Source organism: Periplaneta americana, chromosome 17 (genome assembly GCF_040183065.1).
Source record: "Periplaneta americana isolate PAMFEO1 chromosome 17, P.americana_PAMFEO1_priV1, whole genome shotgun sequence".
Taxonomy (NCBI): domain Eukaryota; kingdom Metazoa; phylum Arthropoda; class Insecta; order Blattodea; family Blattidae; genus Periplaneta; species Periplaneta americana.
The window spans coordinates 15,190,516-15,214,294 of record NC_091133.1 but is presented as its reverse complement, the minus strand read 5'-3'; the positions used below and the strand labels follow the sequence as shown (position 1 = coordinate 15,214,294).

The following is a 23,779-nucleotide window of genomic DNA, read 5'->3' as shown; positions in this document are numbered from 1 at the left end:
AGTTCGCCTCCCGGGACGGTGAAATTGTTATTTTTTTTATTTTAACTTTTACTTAATTAGTTTGAATGTGAAATGGCATTTGTTAACAAACTTCGTTATGCCTGCCTTGTAAAAATATTATTGCGGGCTATTAATAGGCGAGACCTGGCCTGTATAAACAAAAATACTTGTCTCACATCCTAAAAAATCGGACGCATATCAAACACAAATAAATAATTAAATTAACAAAAACAAATAATTTTTTTAATATATTAACAAAACAAGTTCTGTGGTGGGGACTAGTATCTCGTCCACAAACCACCTGCGTCAACAACTGCCCTCATTCAACGCGGCATGGAGTCCACAAGATTATGGAACACGTCTAAATTCGTGGCCAAATCCTCCCACGCATCTAGAACTCTGTCACACAATTCCTCAGGTGTCCGAACGGGTGGTTGTTCTGCCCAAATAGAGCGTAGGATCCTTTTGACTGCAGCCCACAAGTTTTGAATCGGATTCATATCTGGTGAATTTGGAGGCCAGTCGATTGGATTGACATCACGCCTCCTCGTAAACCATCTTTGAATCCGGTTGGCGGTGTGTATCGGATGATTATCCTGATTGAAGAAAAGTGTTCTTTCTGGATATCGTTTTCGGGCGGAAGGGAGCATTACATTTGCCAAAATGTGTTCGTAGACTTCTGCCGTAAACCGCCCGTGGATGCGTTTCAGAAGTCCTGCCCCACCGTATGACATCCACCCCCAACACGCGATCCTCACACAACCCGACTTGTTAATAATTCGTCTCACGAAGCGTTCAACGTATCGGTGGCCATTCATAGAATAAACTAGGGCAGTACTATCGTTGCTATTGGAGACAATTACTCGTCGGAGAAAATGGCATTTCTTCAATCGAAGTCCTGTTGGAGAGTAGCATACGCAGAATAAGCTATGCGAACGAGGGCAATGAGTTATTGTTTCTGTGCTATATTCAAGCATAACGACGAGACAGACCATTATATTAACAGATATCAGTATTGCTTGAAAGAAAGAGGGAGGTTTATTATTTATTAGAGATTGGGCATATTCTAAGAGATATCGCCACATGATTATAGCTTTGCGAGACACATGTGATGGAAAATTTGTAATTAAAAAAAGAAAATTGGGGGAGATTCGAACCTTGAGCTACTACTATCAACTTGTTCAATAGACCAATGCCGTAACGACTTACGCTACTGTGACTATTAATATCAATTCGGCGTAATTATTTCACTCTTCAAGGGCCCCGATGTATCTAGAATCAACCTGCCATTCGATTTTATTACATATTTTAGACTCTTAAACAAAATACAGCAAATTTAGATGGTTTAATTATGTGTTACCTAGTGAACTACAGCTTTGACGAGACGCGCATGCGCAATGTTATGTCTCGGGAACTTAGAAATTGTCTGTCGGCCCATTCTTTTTGCCGCTAAGTGTACATTAATATTTCCGTTTATAGTGAACCCTCGCTTCGGTTATAGTGAACCTAAAACATTGGAATTACAAGAGTTTATCCTGACAAATTTTTATTTGAAGTCAGACCTTTGCCTTTTGTTCTCAGAAACATTTACATTATGACGGATAGTATCGAAACAACGGAAAATGAAATTGCCTTCTTTTATTAAAAGGAGACGAATATTATGTCCAGAGCATAAATGAAAGTAAGATTCCGATGACTTTCAAACTCCAACAAACGCCCTCCCAGTTTCCAACAGGTGACCCGGGAAATTCCAAGGCTGAGTACCCAGTCACATCATAACAGTGTTTGTCATCTCTATCTGATCAGTCTGTTTCTAGTGTTCGAACAGTGAATGTACTGTATAAAAATGCCGAAGCGTAAAGTGTTTTCTTTGGAAGATAAGGCGAATATTATAAGCGACAATGAACGTGATTTCTGCAAGTGAACGTGGGTTGACAGCACAGTTTAAGTACTCGTAAATCAACTGTGAGTAACAGTATATAGTAGGCCTTATACAATGTAATCCATTCCACAAAAATTAAATATTTTAATTACTGTATAGTATTTCACTTTCTTGTTCACAATTTCATTCATTCCTGTCATTTAAGGTTAGGGGAGAGATACTTCGAATTTAGTGAATCTCGGATATAGTGAACGAAATATGCAGGTCCTCAGAGGTTCACTATATCCGGAGTTGACTGTATATAGAAAAAGGTCAGCACAAAGACAGACCTCGACGTAGCACATACTGCAACACCACATTGATAACATATACCTAACCTTTTGGGCACTTCCATAACAAGCACATTTCATTGTATCTGAAAATAGTTTTGTATTTACATTATAGAGTTAAACAAAGCCCACCATTTGGCGTAGTTGGCAACTATTTAGAGTGTTACAGAAATTCTAATAGCACGAAGTTTTTTTCTTCTTCTATTCTTTTTAAGTGAGATGTACCATATTTCATTCTATAAATTTGTTGCACTCTTCGTCCTGACTCAAATGATTTAAGCATGAAGTACTGTACAGGGTGTGTCATAAGTATGTTTGGAAAACGCGTGAACGTACTCCTGGATGAAACACTAGAACAATTCCTTTTAGGAAATATTACGGAAAACGCTTAGTTTCTATAAAAATGGACAAAATTGTTTTAAATCAGTAGCGGAAGGTGATCGAAGTTCTCGGTGAGGCCAGATGCAACTAGTTTAAGTGCCTTCGCTAGGAAATGTTTATTTATGATATTAATTATTGTTATATTATTAATATCATGATTACTGCATTATTATTATTATTATTAGTAGTAGCAGTAGTAGTAGTAGTAGTAGTAGTAGTAGTAGTAATAGTAGTAGTAGTAGTAGTAGTAGTATTAGTGTAGTGAATACCTCAGAAAGTGACCTCAGTGTCTAAAGTTTAGAATAGTTGTTTCCCCTTTCTTTGGATTAAAAGTCACTAGTTCTATATTGTAGGGTAATATATTTGACGTTATTGTGTGTCTGGAACATTTCAAGTGAAATATCGTTTTAGTGTGACAGACATTTATGAAGACGAATGGAAAACTGACAGACTACGAGAAACAATTCTAAGGAGCATTCACATGTTTTGAAAAGTATTTCAGCTTTTGTACAGAAACCTTGAAAAGGCTTTGAAAGTAACTTAATGGTAATTCAAGCTGCCTCACAGCTCACAGGTGGGGCTGGGCTAGTCATAACTTATCGGGTTTTGTATGCCCTAATTGTTGTCACAATTCTTATGTTTTGAAGGGAGCATGTCCCATGTCACATAACTCAACGCGTGAGGGACGCTAACGAAACAGGTGTTCCCCCCTCAATGGCTGTTGTTCCCTATATAAGTTTTGACTCGCCCTGACCCCTGGCTCATTTGTGACTTCTTGTTTCCGCGCTCACTTGCGTATTCTGTGTTTCTTCGCTCACTTGCGAACTCTCAGTTCCGAACTCTGTACTTTATCGCTCACTTGTGATTTCTTGTTTCCGCGCTCACTTGCTTATTCTGTGTTTCTTCGCTCACTTGCGAACTCTCAGTTCCGAACTCTGTACTTTATCGCTCACTTGTGATTTCTTGTTTCCGCGCTCACTTGCGTATTCTGTGTTTCTTCGCTCACTTGCGAACTCTCAGTTCCGAACTCTGTACTTTATCGCTCACTTGTGATTTCTTGTTTCCGCGCTAACTTGCGTATTCTGCGCTAGTCGACGCTAACATTCTGTAACTTTGTATCTTTAACATCTTGTAACTTTGTATCTGTATTCATTTAAGGCTTAAATTCTGTGACTAAGCTTCAGCTATCATTTCGGCCTGATATCATTAGAACCGTTAATAAACGTGAGCTAGCACAGTAATCCTTCTATTTATTTCTTCAACTCAACTCAACTCATCTTCCAACATCTGGGGTCGTCGCCGGTACATCGAGAATTACGTACAACCTACGTCTTCGAAGGAAGTCCGTCGATCCTGGGACTGCAGCCTGGGACACGACATTAGTCTATTATTAGCCTACTATTGAAAAATAATGTCACTCACCAAATAAGCTGTTATGCTGTGAGTTTCAGTGATTGTTTCAGTGTGATGAAGCAACCCACATTATGTGTTGAAAATCCCTTCCTTTCTGTTCTTTTTATTTTTTTCCCCTGATAGCAACGAACAAGGCCAAGAGAAGTTTATTTTGCACCACATTACCACTTAACCATTTATGTTGCCTATACCAGGATGCAATAGAAACCCGCGTTTTAAGATTATCTGTCAGAAAAATTGTCAGCGATGTCGTAGGTATCTCGGTAGACTCTCTCTTTATTTAAAACTTCCTTTCTTTCAATATTATTTCTTCTTGAAAAAAGGACACTTTAACAATGAAGTAACTACACCAGCATTATTTCTCACATAACAACATTGGCCCAGATTCACTACTGAAGTACAATAGTACAACACCCTCGCTTAAGTCATAAACTGAAACATAAGGGGAGGGAATAGTGTGGGTCTCTGCCTGCCAAAGAGCTGGAATTTGTGTTATTTATGACCTATTTAGGAAGACAAGTCACCATTGCTATTCCCACCCCACTCTACCCTTGAGGCCGGCCCATGGATGTGAGGAGTGAAACCTGACCAGGCCACGAGGCCAGACGAATTGTGCCTCGGCTACAACGTTTTAAGCGCAAGCTCAAACCCCGCGAAAATACAGGAAATTCAGAAGACAGACCCGGCACGAACGATTCTGGCCTCAGGAACAAATTTTACTGCAAAACAGGTCTATATACACCACAACCAGACCCGGCACGAGCGATTCTGGCCTCAGGAGTAAATTTTACTGCAAAACAGGTCTATATACATTACAAAGTTTTAGAATGCTTCTACAGTGATGCTTCATTCAAATAACTAATACATTATATAACAACACAAAATTTGATTTCTGTTAAGCCAAGTGACTGAGGCCCGGCCTCACTTGCCTCAGTCAATCAGCCGCCACTGTTTTAAATACCGACTTTATTTCATAAGTATCTGAACAGAGTACGGTATTTATGTTCTTTTTGTTTTGATTCCGTAATAAGTACACGTTTGTAAATTGGTGAACGTGTTCCTGGATGAAATAAAAATAATTCACACAAAACTCTGATTGAAAGGTGTGTGGCATCGTCATTTAATGTTTCTAAAAGGTGCTCAATGTGTTCCCCTCTAATGTTTACACATGCCTGAGCACGACGTACACACGACTGACGAATTCGCTCAAACACAACGTTGTCATCACAGATCAACTGGCATACATTTTGAACAAGCTACAATATCTCCTCTACATCATTCACTGGTGTTGCACAGACAAAAGTCTTCAAATGACTCCAAAGATAAAAACTTAATGGTGTTAAGTCCGGTGATCTAGGTGGCCAAGACAAGAGCCACCTCGTCCAATTCACCCCTCTCGGAATTGTTCATTTCTCCAGAAACTAAGCATTTTCCAAAAAAAATTCCTATAAAGAGATGTTCTTGTGTTTTATCCAGGAGCACACTGACGCGTTTTCCAAACATACTTATGACTCACCCTGTACATTTTTATCCAGGTCACTAACAAAGAAAAATTTAAAGATCATGTATAGATATTTAGCCTTTTCATGAAAAAATATATTTGGAAAGGTAAATTTCAATACAAGTTTCCAAGGCAACAAAAGAATTGTTTTCTTAGCGTTTGATTATTACTGAAAGACATGTTTTCAAGCGATTAATATTTCAGTATGACCCTTATTTATGACTGCAAGAAACATTGACGAGATAGTTGCAGATTGTATCTTCAATGTTCTCCAAAACGAAGACAGCCTCTTAAAAATACTGTCGTCAGACTGGAACAAAAACCTTCTCGTGATAAAGAATGACCTAACAAACAATCAGAACATAAGAAGACTGTGACTTGTAATGATTGAGTGGCAATGCTGACGTATGTTAATCAAAACCCACAGGTGCCCAAAAGATACTGCAAAAGACATATCTAAAATTTCAGTATGACATCAAATTTTGAAACAGCATAAATTGCATCCGTTTAAGTTGCATTTACTACAGAATTTGAAGAGATATGGATCATGAGAAACGTTTCAATTTTACTTTTAAGGTAATGGTTAAAATACATAATGATCTCCGGTTTCTATCTAAAGTTTTATGAAGAGATGAAGTAATATTTCATTACAATGGAGCAGTGAATCGCCATTATGCACATAATAGGGCTGCAGAAAATCTCATTAGGTGTGGGAAACCGATCATTAACAATTATGGGCACTAATGTATGGTGTGGGATTTTAGATGGATGTTTGTTAAGTCCATACTTTTATCAAGGAACTTTAGTGACTGTCATTTCTATGGTAGACTTCTTGTCGGAACTACCTCTTCAAGACAGATTTCAAGATTGTGCGTCAGTTCACAATGCAGCAGTTATTTTTTTGTGAATATCTGGACAAGGAATACCCACAAAGATAGATTGGAACAAACGGAGTAATAATATGGCCAGCACGTTCTCCAGATGTAACACCATTAGGTTTCTTTTTATGGGGATACTTAAATCAAACGTCTATGATACTCAATCAGAAAATGTAGATAATCTACAAGACAGGATCTTGGAGATATGCAAACTCATTTCTTCCCAAATACTGCGCAACGTGACAAGAATGCACACAAGAAAGAATATTTTGAAAGTTACATTGGAGAAGGACGAAGGCAATTTGAATATTTATAATGAAATTTACCTTTTCAAATATATATTTTATGAAACAACTAAAAAAGTATACATGCTTTTAAAATTAGTTTTGTTTTGTTAATGACTGAATACAAAGCTATGGTACTTCATGGTTATATCATATGAATCGGGATGAAGCGTACAACAGATTTATGGACTGAAATAGAGACGTCTCATTTATAAAACACAACTTTTTGTCACTACGAATTTCTACAACACTTCGCATAATTGCCAACTTTTCCAAACGATAGCCTTTGGTCAACCCCATTTCGTAAATACATTTTTAGATAGTTACGCTTTGCATAATTGCCAACTTCTCTAAACGATAGCCTTTGGTCAACCCCATTGCGTAAATAGATTTTTAGATAGTTACACTAATATATGCTACTTATGGAGTGTTCCAAAGATTCTGGGGCGGTGAAGGTTATTTATGTCCCAGCCACTATAGGAACTTGATAAAATACCTTGAAAATGCCTTGGATTTATAGTATTGATTAGTAGAAATTGATGTTATCACTGGGAGAGCTGTATGTCCACCCAACCCGTCGTAAGTACTTAATTTACTTACCAGCAAATTATATACGAAAATCGTCGTGCGTGAATGAAGAATATGGCCATATTTCGTTAATGTAATAGTGGGTTTCAGTGTCGTCAACATAGTAATAATAGTACACACCTAATCAAATTTAACCTAACCTCTCTCATAATACTACACACCTAATCAAACCTAACCTAACCTAACCTGTCACATAATACTACACACCTGTAGTAACATTCCTCACAATTACTATAATTTCGTTTGCGTGTATTGCCGACCCTGATACTCGTGTCGGTAGCCATCTAGTGGATTTTTAGTAGGTTATTTTACGACGCTTTATCAACATCTAAGGTTATTTAGAGTCTGAATGTGATAAAAGTGATAATGCCGGTGAAATGAGTCCGGGATCCAACACCGAAAGTTACCCAGCATTTTCTCATATTGGGTTGAGGGAAAACCCCGGAAAAACCTCAACCAGGTAACTTCCCCCGACCGGGAATCTAACCCGGGCCACCTGGTTTCGCGGCCAGGCGCGCTGACAGTTACTCCACGAATGTGGATGCCATCTAGTGGAAGTGGATCGCAATTCGAGGAAGAAAATATGGCGACTTTCATAATAATTACTTTTAGTTCGTTCAGTGTATATTTTGATATATTAAATGTGTTAATGTAGTGATAATTCCATATATATAGTACAATAAGAATTGAAATATGTTGTGGCTGTGATAAAGGTATTGAAAATTGGTTTATAGCGCCACTTTGACAATGATAAAAGTGTACAATATTCGTTCAGTGGCCGGTGCATACTCTACCTTGTCCCTTACTTGCTATAGACTACCGACTAGTTAGATTTACTGACTGGCAAGACTCGCTGACAAACAATGTACACTGGACTGGCAGACTTGCTAGATAGAATGACTTACTTGATACACTGACTTGCTAGATTGAATGACTTATTATGCTGAATGGTTTACTAGACCAAATATTATTTTCTTACACAGCTAGTCTCATTCATTGACAAGAGTCACACTGAGCGACTAAAGAGCTGTAGCTACTAGACCGAACGACCCACTACACTAACTTACTGATGTTGCTTACTATATTTTCCCCTGAGAGACTGACTTACTAGACTGACTAGGGTTACCAAACTTGCGTAGTTATCAGTACATTGCACAGCCAGTAAAATATTGTCCTATGTCGAAAATCACATATTACGATGCCTCAAACTAGCAAGCTGTCTCGTTCGCGCAGGCGCATAGTGCACTTCTTCCCTACCACTGTCCGCCTACTGCTATGCACTGTGGACTAGAACGGTACAGCTCAGTTCTAATAACAGTTGAGAAGGCTGCATAGGGAGGGTACATCTTGAATACATTGTCAAGAGGTCAACTTTTCAGATAATATGACTATACCTGGGTATCGGAGCCTAGGTGGGCCCTCTCCGTTAGCTCTACTACTTCCCCTCTCCAGGCAGCTTCTTAGTTTGAGGCATCTGTACGTCCGTAAATTATTTCCAACGCTGTTTTACTAGTTGCAGGTATGAAATTCTAATAATAAAATAGTAAATACAGGACAACCTCTATTAAGGGGTAATGAAGGGGATGGACTGAACGTTTAATCGAAAAATCGGATAATCCGTATATAAAAGATTTTCTTAAATTAAACTACAATTTCGTAATTTCCTCCGTGGTGTTGTGTTTAACATGTTAGATAATGAATCAGAACTTCAGCGATTTAAGTATCGTTGTCAACGACGGGTTTTAAGGACCAAGGGTGATGGCTGTCTGCAGAAAGATGGAAAAAGTAGAAGTCTCTGTTGTAGATGTACGTACTCGTACTTTGTACAATTTTATTCTTGTATTTTTTAAAATGGATAGGGCTCAGTTCTAACGCCAATCTCGTATTCTGATGCGAAATGAGCCACAGTTTCTTCTGAAATTTCTCAAGTATTTATTTATTTTTTTTTTCGTTAATTAGCACAACACGTTTTCTTTTAACATCCGTGAAAGACATTTTGCATAGAAATATATTGTATTTTTTTTTCATGGAGTGCAGTTTAATAGAAAGGACTTTGCCGACAGACCTTCTACTGCCCCCTACTAATTGGTCGTCATAAATAAATGTATTCCTTACTGTGACGGAAATCTTGTCTTCTCCTGTCAGTAACCAATCACAACCCTTGTTCAGAAGAATTGACAGGCTCCCGTCAAATCCACGTGGAGGCAGAGTTGCTGCATCTTTTCCGAATTCCAAGAATCCCGTCAGTCTCATTTCGAGGGCCACCAGGATTGTGGCAACTGTGCAATGTTGGGACGAGGGGACAGGATGGAATTGTCAGAGATGTTTGTGTGGGAAGTCATAAATCTGTAAGTGGGTGTTCAAAGAAGCCATAGAACTGCACTCCTTGAAATAAAACAGAGTATACACAGTACGACCACTCGGATATTAAGGACAAGGTCTGAATGGTACATGGGTTGAAAATTCTTGGGGTAATTTCTTTGAAAGCATGTAGTAACTATTTTAGAAGTTGGGGGGAAACACCCCCTCCCACAAGTAACTTCCTGTTGCCAGTAACAGAAGCATTCCTATTACATGCTGTGTAAGGGTAAAGGCTTGTAATTATTAATAACCCTCTGCAGAACAAATATGTAGGCCTACTAACATAACGTACATCACTTCATTTGTTCTCTGCAATAAAAAAATAAGATAGAGAAAGACAGTCGGATAATCCGCCAATCGGTTAATAGGGTGACGGATAATCGGGGTTCTACTGTAATTACACTGAACAACAAGAATTTTGCTCCGACTTACAACAATATGTCCCTTATGGTTTGGTGTACGCTGTATCCGAAAATGCATCTCTTTTCTTCGTATCACGTAAGGTTTTTAATACAGGGACATCATTTTATTTTTACTAACATTTTTAATATTAACCTGGCTATATCTTTAGAGAACCGGAAACACCGTTCGCTACCCCTTCCACGGCTGGAGTTCGATGATACCGGCGTAAAACACAAACAAATCACTTTACTAGGTATAGGAGGGAACAAAAGTACTTCATCAATTTACGTAAACTAGGAAATATCGCGCTTTTGAGTTCGATAATTTTCATTAGGTTTTTGTTTAATCAAAATGCAGTACTGTATTAACAATAAGTGTTTTTACTCACGAACTGAGTTATCCATGCGAACGTATTCATTATGCAGTGTATATTATACTGTCTACAGCACATTAGCGTACAATTTAGAGAATGAAGTTGAATTGAAAAATAATCATAATATGGATGTTCAAACACATTTGAAAATGGTGGCCGTTCATTTCGATACAGGCTTCAGTTCTTTTGTGCATATTATCGCACTATAGACTATTGCATCTAATTCCAATTGCCAGTTTCGTCCTTCGTGCTAGTAACTCACGTTGAAATAATTCTGTACCTACTCTATAAAAAAGTACCTTACGTACTGTAAATTCAATCTTTACTTCTGCCCGACCCGTACAGATAAAATTACTCAGACATGCTATCTACTGTCCGTCCAAGTGGTTATGCCGCAGGATCGTAGAAAGGGGGAATTCACGTGACAGTTAATTACTTAAGGAGGCCCTTTTATTTAAGTTATTTTAAACAGTTGTATAATATTACGTAAACGTCCAATTCCTAACAGAAATTAATGTTTTCAGAAAAGAGCTAAGACAGCCCAGTTTTTTACAGAGTTGCGAGCAGAAGCAGGTGGGGGAAATCGGGATGCGACGTAGGCAAACGGACAGTACCTGTGCGAAAATATGATTCAATATTGAAAGCTCTTTCGTCACTGGAAAACGCGAACATATTTCTGGAACGTACTATACTCACTAACTCAGTGCTGTTTACTATATGAGGCCTTGATTCTGTCCGGAGGACAGTTGGAACTTCATTAGTAGAAGGGGTGGGAGTGAAGTACATTCAAAAACTCAGGTACAATAAAAATTGAAGTAAAAATAAAATGATGTCCCTGTACTACAATTTCACTTTTCGATGAGCGCTCTCACAGCATAGGGTACACCTGCATCTGGCGCGAGTTGGAAGGTTGTAAACCAAAACAAAAGCTGATGCATTTTATGAATTTATAACTTATTTTCGGTTTCTTATGGTTGTTGGCATGTTATTTTGTACTTCTAATAAATAAACAGGTATTAGTCCCTTCTATTCAGTAAATTTGATAACAGTTCAAACTGAGGTCTACGCAATGAACAAACAAGGGTGTGGTTTTCAGTATTTGAAAGAAAAGTTTACCGTTTGAGTGAAGGAAAATTAAAAGAGGGCATTTTCATCGATCCACAAATTCACAAAGTTAGGGCCGACTCCTTGTTTGAGGAAAAGCTTTCCGTTACAGAAAAAAAAATGGCATGGAGCGCTTTCAAAGATGTTTGCTCAAATTTCCTTGGAAATTCTAGGGCAGACAACTACATAGAACTTGTTGTGGAAATCATGTCAAATGCATATGAGAAAATGGGATGTAATATGTCTCTCAAAATACACTTTTTACATTCTGATTTTGATTTCTTTTCTCCCAACATTGGAGCGGTAAGCGATGAGCATGGGAAAAAATTTCATCAAGAAATATCTGAAATGGAAAGGAGATATAAAGGAAGATCATCATCCAGCATGCTTGCATACTGTTGTTGGTTTCTTGTAAAAGACAGTCCCGGGTTTAGTTATAAATGTCATCCAAAAAATTCTTTTAAGTGTAAGTTCAAATTTCGATATTTTTCTCATTATACGCAAGTAATACTTTTTTTGTTGTTGTGTTTTAAACTATGTTACATCATTTATGTATCCAGTACACATTTTGCAAGTATTATGAGGCATTTTGAATCCCTAGTGTGTTGTAATTTTACCAGTAGCAGTGAAAAATTAGAAAAACAAGAAGTTTTTTCCATAAAGAAATTCAATTCATTTTCCCCAGAAATTGGTACGTGATGGGGCAATTTGGTTTTTAAATTCAGATTTAGGGCATACATATTAGTAATATTCGCCTATTTTTATTTCAGCAAGACAGAAAGTAAACATTTGTTGTTCAGTGTTAACAAAGGTTTTGGTACTGGTATTTATTAAAATATTTTTATAGCAATATTTTACTGGGAGTGCGAAATGTCCTTATTTTGAAGTTTGTCCTGTAGTCTAGCTGAAAACGGGTCAACGAGACGAGTAGATATTTTAGCGTACAATGCTGACACTAAACAGGGCATCATTGTGGACCCCACGATACGTTTTGAAGTAGAATGTCATCAGCAGGCTTAGAGACTTTAGACCCGATAGGCGAAAACAGTGCGGTTTCAAGTTGGAAAGCAGGACGATAGTGGGTGGGGGCAGTGATGGTAGCGACCTACCTGTCGTCCCATGTGCTTTATTTACTCAGTCATACTCGTAAGGCAGGTACTGTTCTGATAATAAAAACAGTCCCGTACGCCTAGTTCACGTTGTCAGAAGAGAGGACAGGAGATAGCAATCTAGTTTTGATGTTTGCATGCGGTTATCTGATTAGTAGAAGAATATAATTAACAGTATGTATGCCAAAAGTGAAATACTTTAAAACACATTTATTTGAGCAGGAGTTCGGAAGTGATTATTTTGAAGTTAATGGGAGACCATGTTACATTAAATTGTATCATGTCAGACTAAGGGGAGACAAAAACGATACATTGGGACCCATTGTAACTCCCAAAAAAACATTTCACATATAAACTTTTTGTCTCTTAACATAGAAGAAATTCCACCTGTGTCAGATTAACTTACAAATAAAGTATCCGAGTTCTTCCTAGATCTATGTGAAATGATGGTGACTGTAAACATATCATTTAATAAAGTAAATAACCCTAATTTCAAAGCTTTCATGGAAAAATATACCAAGAGAATAGTCCCTACTGACTCGACGTTGCGGCAGACTTACTTGAGAAAGTGATACGATAGAACATTAAATAACATTAGACAACAAACAGAAAATAATAAAATCTGGGTGTCGATAGATGAAGCCACTGATTCAGCTGGCAGGTGTATAGTAAATGTCATAGTCGGAACCTTCGTGACTGTTCAGGAAAAAAAAAAATTCTACTAACCAGTGAGGTTATAGAAAACGTCAATTATTCGTCTGCTGAAGCTCTAAAATTAATTGAGGAGATAACGAAAGTAATTCATCAAGCATCCGCTACACCAGTAATCGTGTTAAACATAAATTAAGCTCAGTTTTGTGTAAAAACAGTGGATATGCCATATTCTGTGACATAAAAGACATGCTAGCAGGGAAGAAGTCTACCGACACTGCTGGGGTAGCGAAGACAGATTTCATTGATTTAGTGTTTTATCGTTTTGCACCCATTACATCATATGATGCAGAACGGAGCTTCTCCCAATACAAATTTTGTCTTGCCGACAATCGAAGAATGTTTAGTTGTGAGGCCTTGAGAATGTGTGTTGTAGTACATTGTAACAGTTCAAATAGTATTCTAGAAGATAAAGCTGGAAAATAAAGAATTTGAACAGAACATAAATTCTCATTACATTGTATTGTAAATATATTGTATAGGCTATATTGTGGTGATATCATAGACTGTACATTATAAGTTGTGTATATTGTGTACGATTCTTATGTATGTTGTGTAAGTATTGCGCATGTGCTTATGGAAGAAGCCGAAAAGAAACTCATATTTTGAAAATTTCGCATTATAGGTTTTTATTTTAATCTACGTATAGATTTTTTTTGGTCCTACAGAATTTTTCTCCTCTTACAATCATTTTATTTTAATGTTTGATACATTAGTTGTCTTTCTTTGGAACGTCACTGTACAACACCAGCACACTGGACTGTATACATGTCTCTCTTCCTGCCGACTCCCATCCACCTCAAACACAGTGACAAAGCTGCCTATAGTATGGACTTAGTAAACTTGTTCTATCGGGTCCAAAATCTCGATGTCTGGTCATCAGTCAGCCGAGGTCCACCTTGAGAAGGAGTCGATCTATGAGCCTACAGTCAACTATTTCAAGCTGAAATATGCCTTAATTCACGTTGAGGTATTCGGCTTGCTCATAGGTGCTCGAGGGACTATACCAGCTTTTTTCGAAGAATTTCGACGGCAGTTTGCTCTGCCAACATCTCTGAGGGATGACAATGTGATAATTGTGTTTAAAAAATCCTGCCAAATCCTAATTAATCACATGGTGCCACATTAATAGCAATTGTAATTTTTCACACCCTTTTCTTAGTTTCCCTTCTTTAAAATTTAATACCTGTGTTTACATAGATATAATAATTTTTTTGACGATATACCGAGTCCGTAAGGGCTACCCTCAATGGGGGGTAGTTTACTATTATTATTTAATAATAATAATAAAATTGTGATCATAAAATAATTCAGTGTATAACAATAAAATTATTATTATTATTATTATTATTATTATTATTATTATTATTATTATTATTATCATCATCATCATCATTTCTTTCCTTCCTTTCCCCTTTTTTGTTCTCTTTATCGGCCGATGAATTTATTGTCATAGCCTTTTTATTGTGAATTTTATTTAATATTCGTATTTCTTTTCTTTTTATTATTATTTTATTACATTCCATTTTGTTATATTCTACCTTACGTTTTCCATATTAACCATTTGCACTAAATGAATTGCTTTTACTATATTCCAATGTATTTTACTTTCTTTTTTATTATTGTATTATTTTCATGTTGTTTAGTGTCGATTTTATTATGCTGTTATTATTATTATTATTATTATTATTATTATTATTATTATTATTATTATTTGTAATATGTTAGTATTCTGTTCTCTAACTTTTTGTTAAATTTTAACTGCTTGTATACTTTGTGACCTGGTAGAGTGTAAGAGAAGACCCTATGGCCTTAACTCTGCCAGTATAAATAAAGAATTATTATTATTATTATTATTATTATTATTATTATTATTATTATTATTATTATTATTATTATTTGTAATATGTTAGTATTCTGTTCTTTAACTTTTTGTTAAATTTTAACTGCTTATATACTTTGTGACCAGGTAGAGTGTAAGAGAAGGCTCTATGGCCTTAACTCTGCCAGTATAAATAAAGAATTATTATTATTATTATTATTATTATTATTTGTAATATGTTAGTATTCTGTTCTTTAACTTTTTGTTAAATTTTAACTGCTTGTATACTTTGTGACCTGGTAGAGTGTAAGAGAAGGCCCTATGGCCTTAACTCTGCCAGTATAAATAAAGAATTATTATTATTATTATTATTATTATTATTATTATTATTATTATTATTATTATTTGTAATATGTTAATATTCTGTTCTTTAACTTTTTGTTAAATTTTAACTGCTTGTTATACTTTGTGACCTGGTAGAGTGTAAGAGAAGGTCCTATGGCCTTAACTCTGCCAGTATAAATAAAGAATTATTATTATTATTATTATTATTATTATTATTATTATTATTATTATTATTAATATGTTAGTATTCTGTTCTTTAACCTTTTGTTAAATTTTAACTGCTTGTATACTTTGTGACCTGGTAGAGTGTAAGAGAAGGCCCTATGACCTTAACTCTGCCAGTATAAATAAAGAATTATTATTATTATTATTATTATTATTATTATTATTATTATTTTATTTGTAATATGTTAGTATTCTGTTCTTTAACTTTTTGTTAAATTTTAACTGCTTGTATACTTTGTGACCTGGTAGAGTGTAAGAGAAGGCCCTATGGCCTTAACTCTGCCAGTATAAATAAAGAATAATAATAATAATAATAATAATAATAATTATTATTATTATTATTATTATTATTATTATTATTATTATTATTATTATTTGTAATATGTTAATATTCTGTTCTTTAACTTTTTGTTAAATTTTAACTGCTTGTTATACTTTGTGACCTGGTAGAGTGTAAGAGAAGGCCCTATGGCCTTAACTCTGCCAGTATAAATAAAGAATTATTATTATTATTATTATTATTATTATTATTATTATTATTATTATTATTAATATGTTAGTATTCTGTTCTTTAACCTTTTGTTAAATTTTAACTGCTTGTATACTTTGTGACCTGGTAGAGTGTAAGAGAAGGCCCTATGACCTTAACTCTGCCAGTATAAATAAAGAATTATTATTATTATTATTATTATTATTATTATTATTATTATTAGTATTATTATTATTATTGTTGTTGTTGTTATTACATCGCGAACTATCGTTACGTCAGTTAGGCTACTAATGTGTCCGCATTTAATCTTCCCAAATTATGGTAACCCCAAGACTATTTGATTGTCAGACTGTCTGGTTGCTTATTAACTCTCACTGACACTTAATTCTCTCTCCAATTGACTGACTGTGTATGTCTCTAAATGTTCTTCTGCGTACAAGCTTTTCTGCTGAACGAATTCTATTTATATTGGTTTCTATAACGTGTTTAACGTACTGTCGTTCCAAAAGCTATGTTGTTACAGTTGAATGTTTTACGCCGAAATAGTACAAGTAAATCAACTCAAGTGTTCAGACGGCTTTGTTCTTGTTTGTTATTAAACCAGAATGGGATCCCCAGAATGTATATAACTGAGTCGAAGAAACAAGCTCGGGGAATGCAAGATAACTCGGCTCTTTGTAGTAGCAGAAACATGTATACTTACAGTTTGTTTGTGTACTCTGAGGTAAAAAAAGACCCGTCAGCACTGCATCACATTTCCCGCACACTCAGACACACTGGACTAGTTCACGGCGGCACTGTCTCTTGGCAATAGTGATGGGTAGTTCGTGAACGATTAGTTGTATAACATAAAACGGCATTATAAGTTACATGTTACTGATGAAACATTAAAAGGTTAAGTGTTATTATTATTATTATTATTATTATCTCTGTACGTCGATTCTTTTACAGCAGATGTACGAATAATGCGGTTAGATTTTCAATTTAAACTCACAGATTTACAATGTGACGTTAAATGAAAGCTAGATGTAAGGACTTGACAGATATTGAACTTTTCAAATCTTTGCCAAAAAATAAATATCCTAAGCTTCGTTCTTTCGCTTGCTCTGTTGAAGCCACGTTCGCTGTAACTTACGTTTGTGAAAAAATATTTTCAACACTGAAAATAGTAAAAATCAAATTTAGAACACGACTGACAGACAAATATCTTCGTGATCAAAGACGATTGGCAGTAAGTGACATAATTCCTGATTTTGAAACTTTGTCGCAGAGACATTCTGAAGACAGTTAATTTTAGGTTGTGATAATGTGTCCTATGTTTTCTTGTTCATTTCTTTCTTCGTTACACGTCCTAAACATTAACTTCCCCTTCGGTTGTCCGCCTCCCTCCGCCTGCACGTTGCAGCTTACACAGTGGCACCATGGCCTTTTCGCCACGGCTGCTTTACAGGGACTAGTGTTCTAGGCAGCAGTATGGTGCAGCCTCAAAACAATGTGAGCCGGCAGCATACTGTCGGAATTTTCTTTCGGACAGGACAATTTTATCCTAGACCTGACCGAGACTCGAACCTCCTTCGTGACAGAACGCAGGTCTATACTACTGAATCTCCACAGAGATATCAATCACATTATCTCTCAGGCTTTTAGAGGTGAGAGATAAATTGTAGGACCACTTAGTATTCAAAAGATAAATGTTGCAAATATAAACTTTTTTTCTAGTTGTATTGTTAAATTTATCTCGGATAAGCGTTCGCTCTGGGATTAACGCGTCGAAGTTGCAGTTAACTTTACCCGCTTATGGTGAATCATGCGGAGGTGGATCTATGATGATGATTAATGGATGTATGATGGAGTGGTGACAGGGAAATGAGAACATTCCGCGAAAATATGCCCTAAATATCATTTATATCCATCAAAAATTTCACTTAGATTCGATGGAATTTCAACACGCATTTACTGCGTGAAATTCATACGTTAGAGCCATTAGACTAACGATGTGCCTTATTAAGGGAACTGGGTAGTGATGCCTGTGCGATTAAAAAATTTCAATACAAAAGTTTAGTTCAGTATTTCTAGGCTTCTAGTGTCAGAATGGAATAAAAATTTCCAGGCTTATACAATCAATCATTCTGAATTAAGTGATATAAAAGACAACTAATTTGTTTCGTATCCAAGTGCAAAAGAAAGATCCTAACTGATAACCTGTTTTCCCACTTTCCTAAGTGTACCTCATTCTTCAGGTGCACATTACTTGCTACAATCTTCACTCATACACCTTGTATTTTTTTAAGTTATCTAGTAATATGTATTGTAAATTATAAAGCGAAATTTAGCTAAATATTTCACCTCTAGTGAAACAGAAAAATATTGAACTTTGCTTAACATTTTTTACCATTTTTTCAGTGCATATATATTTTTTCTCGTATTATGTGTATGATATTCTTAAACCCGTAGGTGTACTATGTAGAACACAGGCTGCAGAAAACACTGTAAAAGTTTCATGTAAATTGATTCAGTAGTTTCAGAGAAAAATGCACTTAAGTTTGAAAAATGTCAACATATTGAAAACTGCATTTTAAAAAAAAGAAGAATGTATGAATTACATGCACCGCCAAATTTAAAGAGGTCATTTAAAACGCTTATATGCAGAAATACCCCCATAATATTTATATTGTTTTAAAGAGCAGTTTTGTACTTTATTTTAAAATACAAAATAAAAAAATCGGATTTTTGACCTTTAATCACTACCTGGTTCCCTTAAAGAAAGTAAAAATAATAATATAGTGGTTATGCAAAATTCTGACCTCAGCTAAAATTGCACCAGAACTTGAAATAGTTATTTCAAACTATGAACAATATTGCCTGCACTTAACTTTCTATTGTTATAAATTCCAATATAATTTTATTGTAAAACTGAAACTTTCGGCATGTAATAAAACAATTGAATCAGTCGGAGCTAAAAGGAACTAAGTCACTTTTCACAACTTTTCGGGAGAAGCAAAAAAACATTCCACTAATAACACAAATATTATATTTTTATGTTATAGAAGACAAAATAATATTTAAAAGTCTTAGTTCCTTCTTCCAGTCGACCTGGTTGGCGAGTTGGTATAGCGCTGGCCTTCTATGCCCAAGGTTGCGGGTTCGATCCCGGGCCAGGTCGATGACATTTAAGTGTGCTTAAATGCGACAGGCTCGTGTCAGTAGATTTACTGGCAAATAAAAGAACTCCTGCGTGACAAAATTCCGGCACATCCGGCGACGCTGATATAACCTCTGTAGTTGCGAGCGTCGTTAAACAAAACATAACATTTAACATTTTCTTTCTTCCACTGTTCGATCCGCATGACATCTGTTGTTCAAATTGTTGCATAACCCAAAACTTCATATTTTGACTTAGTTCCTTTTAGCTCCGACCGATTCAATTAGGTTCTAATAATATTTACAAGTTACAAAATGTATTTCTAAACAGAATTTTTTTCTATTGATGATTGGATTAAGGTTAAATCCAGAGAAATCGCAAGCAATCGTAATGGGACATAATCGTGTACGAAGTACTCTTGATAGTGGTACTATACCACATATAACATTGAATGGAATTATTGTTAAATACAGTGAAACAGTTAAAAATCTTGGCATTTTTATGGATAGCGATCTAAATTGGAACACCCAAGTAACACACACTTGCAAAAAATATTTTCTCAACTTCATATAAAAGAATTTCTACCACTTAGTCTAAAAAAGAATCTTATTCAGAAGCTTGTAATGCCCCATTTTGATTATTGCGATTCCTTGCTAACTAATGTAAGTTCACTCTTAGCTGAGAGACTACAACGTGTTCATAATGTGTGCATACGATTCGTCTGCAATACTCGTAAATTTGACCATATAACACCTTCCCTCCAGTTACTTTCATGGGTGCGTCTGAAGGAACGAAGAACAATACATTCACTGTCTCTTCTATTTAGAATCATGCATACTTCTACTCCGAATTATATCTTATCGCGCTTTCAATTTCTTACAACTCTTCGAAACCGACATCAAGCACTTCTTTCTATCCCTCATCATAGATCGTCTCTATACTCATCCTCCTACACTGTAGAAATACCTCGTCTCTGGAATTCGCTACCTAATGATGTCAGGGACTGCCGGACTTTATCACAATTCAAAATTAAATTGGAAAATTTTGTCTTGTTTAATGCTTTTTAGATATTGCTAGAAGTGTTGATTTGTGTTTTTTTTTACTCCAGATTAAAATCGCAAGTTTCTTGTTTATGTTAGTTAATTAGGATACAATTAATTATACTTAATCACTCATTTAAAGTTTGTGTGACTGCAACCTGTGTATATTTTTGTGTGACTTTACTTCGTTTATAGTGTTTTTTTTTCCTTTTTATTTCTGTTATTGTATTTGTATTCCTGGTGTTGTGGAAGAGAAGGCCTGATGGCCTTAACTACACTAGAATAAATAAATAAATAAATAAATAAATAAATAAATAAATAAATAAATAAATATGTGGAAAAGTTGTAATGCTTGCTATTACTCTACCAAATGGGAAATGGGACGCAGCCAGCTGGGGTAGTAGTACGCAGATACAAATACAATTGAAATACGTATAAATAGGTATAGAATCAACATTTAGCAATACTGTGCAAAAATTAGAGAAACCTAACACTAAATTTTCTTTAATGTGGATTGGCAAAAGTCACAAATGAAATTTTTAGGAGTTTCAGCAGCAATGCAATCTAAGTGAACCCATCACACAGGATACAACGATACCAGAGTTCATTATCTTTACCACAAAACAGGCAATCATTTTTTTTTTCTGATTGAATTTTGGAACTCAGGAGGAGTGTTGGGAAGCACAACCGCGTGCGAATACCCCAACTGTCGCTATTAAAATAGTTTAGCTCTGAAGCAAAGTAACAGAAGATCTTTATACACTCAAGTTAGCAGGTAATTAGTTGTACTTTTAGGACACATTATATAAAATCCAGATCACTCAGATGCATATTAGTTACGTCAAACACAATGAAGCCACAAAATTATAAGAAAACTGCAAAGAAATCCACTGGCACACTGCAAGCGCTTGAATCAACATACAGCGCCAACACTGGACTAGATTGATGCTACCGACGCTGCCGCTAGACTAACTCACGGCCACAGGGTGCTGCCATATCCTAAAACTTAGGTGTGTTCCATTACCCTCTGCGTATGGAAACCCCACTCTCCCCTATACTGCTGCAAAAATATGCTGAAGAAAGAGAATATGAAATTATTAGGCCTACTTTGAAAGTTGTTACAGATTGGTTTAAGAGATCATTGTTTGCCTTTAGTCTTTTGATGATTTATGAAAATTTTCACACTTCTGAAGGGGTAGTGTAGAAGTTGTTTCAAAACTCTTTTGTGCCATACATGAAACGCATGATAAGTTTCTAGAATCTACTATAATTGTACCACGTGTTTGGATCCTTGTAACACAGGCGGTCTTCCTTCACAACGTGTTTCTTTGATGAAGACTTTCAAAAACTCATACTACGCTACGACAAATACTCAGTTACCATGGTGATTACAGAAAGAGATAATGCTTACAGTATAATGATCCATGTTTTATTTCTTCGGTTTACAAGCAAAACACATTAAGTAAACAATGTTACTTCTGAGAAAAAGGCGTATAATTATGTTTTGCATAATGTATGTAGGCTATATAAACTTAGAATGAAATACACTTCAAGTGAAATAACTTACTGAAAATAATACAGAGGGTCGTATTGAAAGTCATGAGCAAAGCTCGGAACTTGGGGACTTGTGTGTCGTGTGCATGAGTAAGGTTACAGGTACAGCGTACACAAAGCTCAAGCTGCAAGTGCTCAGGGACAGTCGTGTGTACTAAGAAAGTGGTCACATCGAATGACAGGAAGAGGGACGAGGAAACTGTGTCGTGTCGAAGCCAATGACATTCAGATAATTAGAGGTAAACGGTCTATTCAAGGAATTAGAGAATACGTATTATTCGAATGGGTATTATATAACGTTTGAAAATATACAGTATTTCTTAAATTTTAGGTACAGAATTTCGTGGAGGAATTCTGAGGAGAAACATTATTTTCTTCGAGTGGAGAGTTTATATTTTGTAAGTTGTGCCACACATAAACTAGAGACTAGAAATGGGCATTCATTGAAATACATTGCAGTCCCTTAAATCGGTGGAAAATTTGTCCATAGCCATGGATCAACTCGTAGTGGAATCTTCCCTAGTAGTGACACAGAAATTGAAAACTATATTCGAGAAAAATTTAGGATGCTTATCTTTCTCAGATACGAGATCAGCTAGCAACTGCTGAAAATCGAACAGGAAACAGTGACAGTGAAAACATTCAGTATTTTATTTCGGCCCAAGACTTTATAATAAAATTACAAACCATTTTCGAAATTTGAAATTTTTTGAAATTGAAGCTTTTGAAAGAGAAATTTGTAAAATTATCCATGATATATAATATTAATAAATGTATTTTTTTACCTTTTATTTCTGTCGACTATATTCATGTTTTTATTGAATATCACTGGCTTCTGTCGAATTGTTAATTTATATTAAATGTGTATTTTTCTCTCTTTTTCTCTTTCTTCTTTATTCTTGCTCTTGTGTTGTATTTATTGGTTTGAATTAAGTTACTTATTGTATTTAGCAAACTGTCCTTGTTAATTTTATGTTATATTATTGATTAAGAACACACCGTACACGAGCTTGGCTCTTACGGTAGTGGCTAGAAACATTTTTGTTTTATAAATGTAATTTGTACTCACTAGGTAGCTACTTAAAATCAATAAAATAAAAAAAAATTAAGTTTGCTCCCGTCACTTCATGTGACGTGGAAATAAGTTTCTTTCGTTTCAAATCATGTTTAACTAACAGACAAAGAAGTTATGGGTTCGAAAATCTTCTCATGTATGTAGTCATACACTGTAATAAAATGTACAGAGCAGAACTGTAAATTTGATATATTTTGCATGTTTATTTATATATATGCTATAAAATTACGTGTTTCAACCTACCATAATATTATCATTATGTAGTTCCAGCCAGGAACCACCTTTATAGCAGACCTGACAGTACCTCTGTGCTGGAAGCGGGAGTTTGTTGACATTAAAGTCCGGTCGCTTAGCCACGTTCAAAGACAAAAGTTCCCAAGTTCCGAGCTTTGGTCATAAGCAACACATTGCTATAATTTCAATGTCAACGATTATATTTCACTCTACAGACTTTAGATTATGTATTGACGTAGGCCTATTGTGAATCTAGGTAATTTTCTTTGTAACAAAATTATAGTACTATAATACTTATTGTATAACAGAAGTGAAATTCGACCCTATGGTGTATGAACACATGTTCCCTATGATGGTGATTTTGAGAAAATTGCCCAGAACTAAGTGAAATATAAAGCAGAAAAGCGCAGCAAAGTCTAACCAGGAAGTCCCAGAGTACAGACACCTCTATCTTGCCTTTATCTTATTTACATCTGTCAGAAGTGAAGAATTAATATGTCAAGCGAAACAAGATTGTCATGACTTTATTTATCAAT

The 23,779-nt window shown here is 35.5% G+C and overlaps 1 protein-coding gene across 1 annotated transcript in view; it reads right to left on the bottom strand.

Annotated features, from left to right (window-relative positions):
* The window catches only part of LOC138692733 (diuretic hormone class 2-like), a 142,165-nt gene that overhangs the window by 45,307 nt on the left and 73,079 nt on the right, over positions 1 to 23,779 (bottom strand). The window lies entirely within an intron of this gene.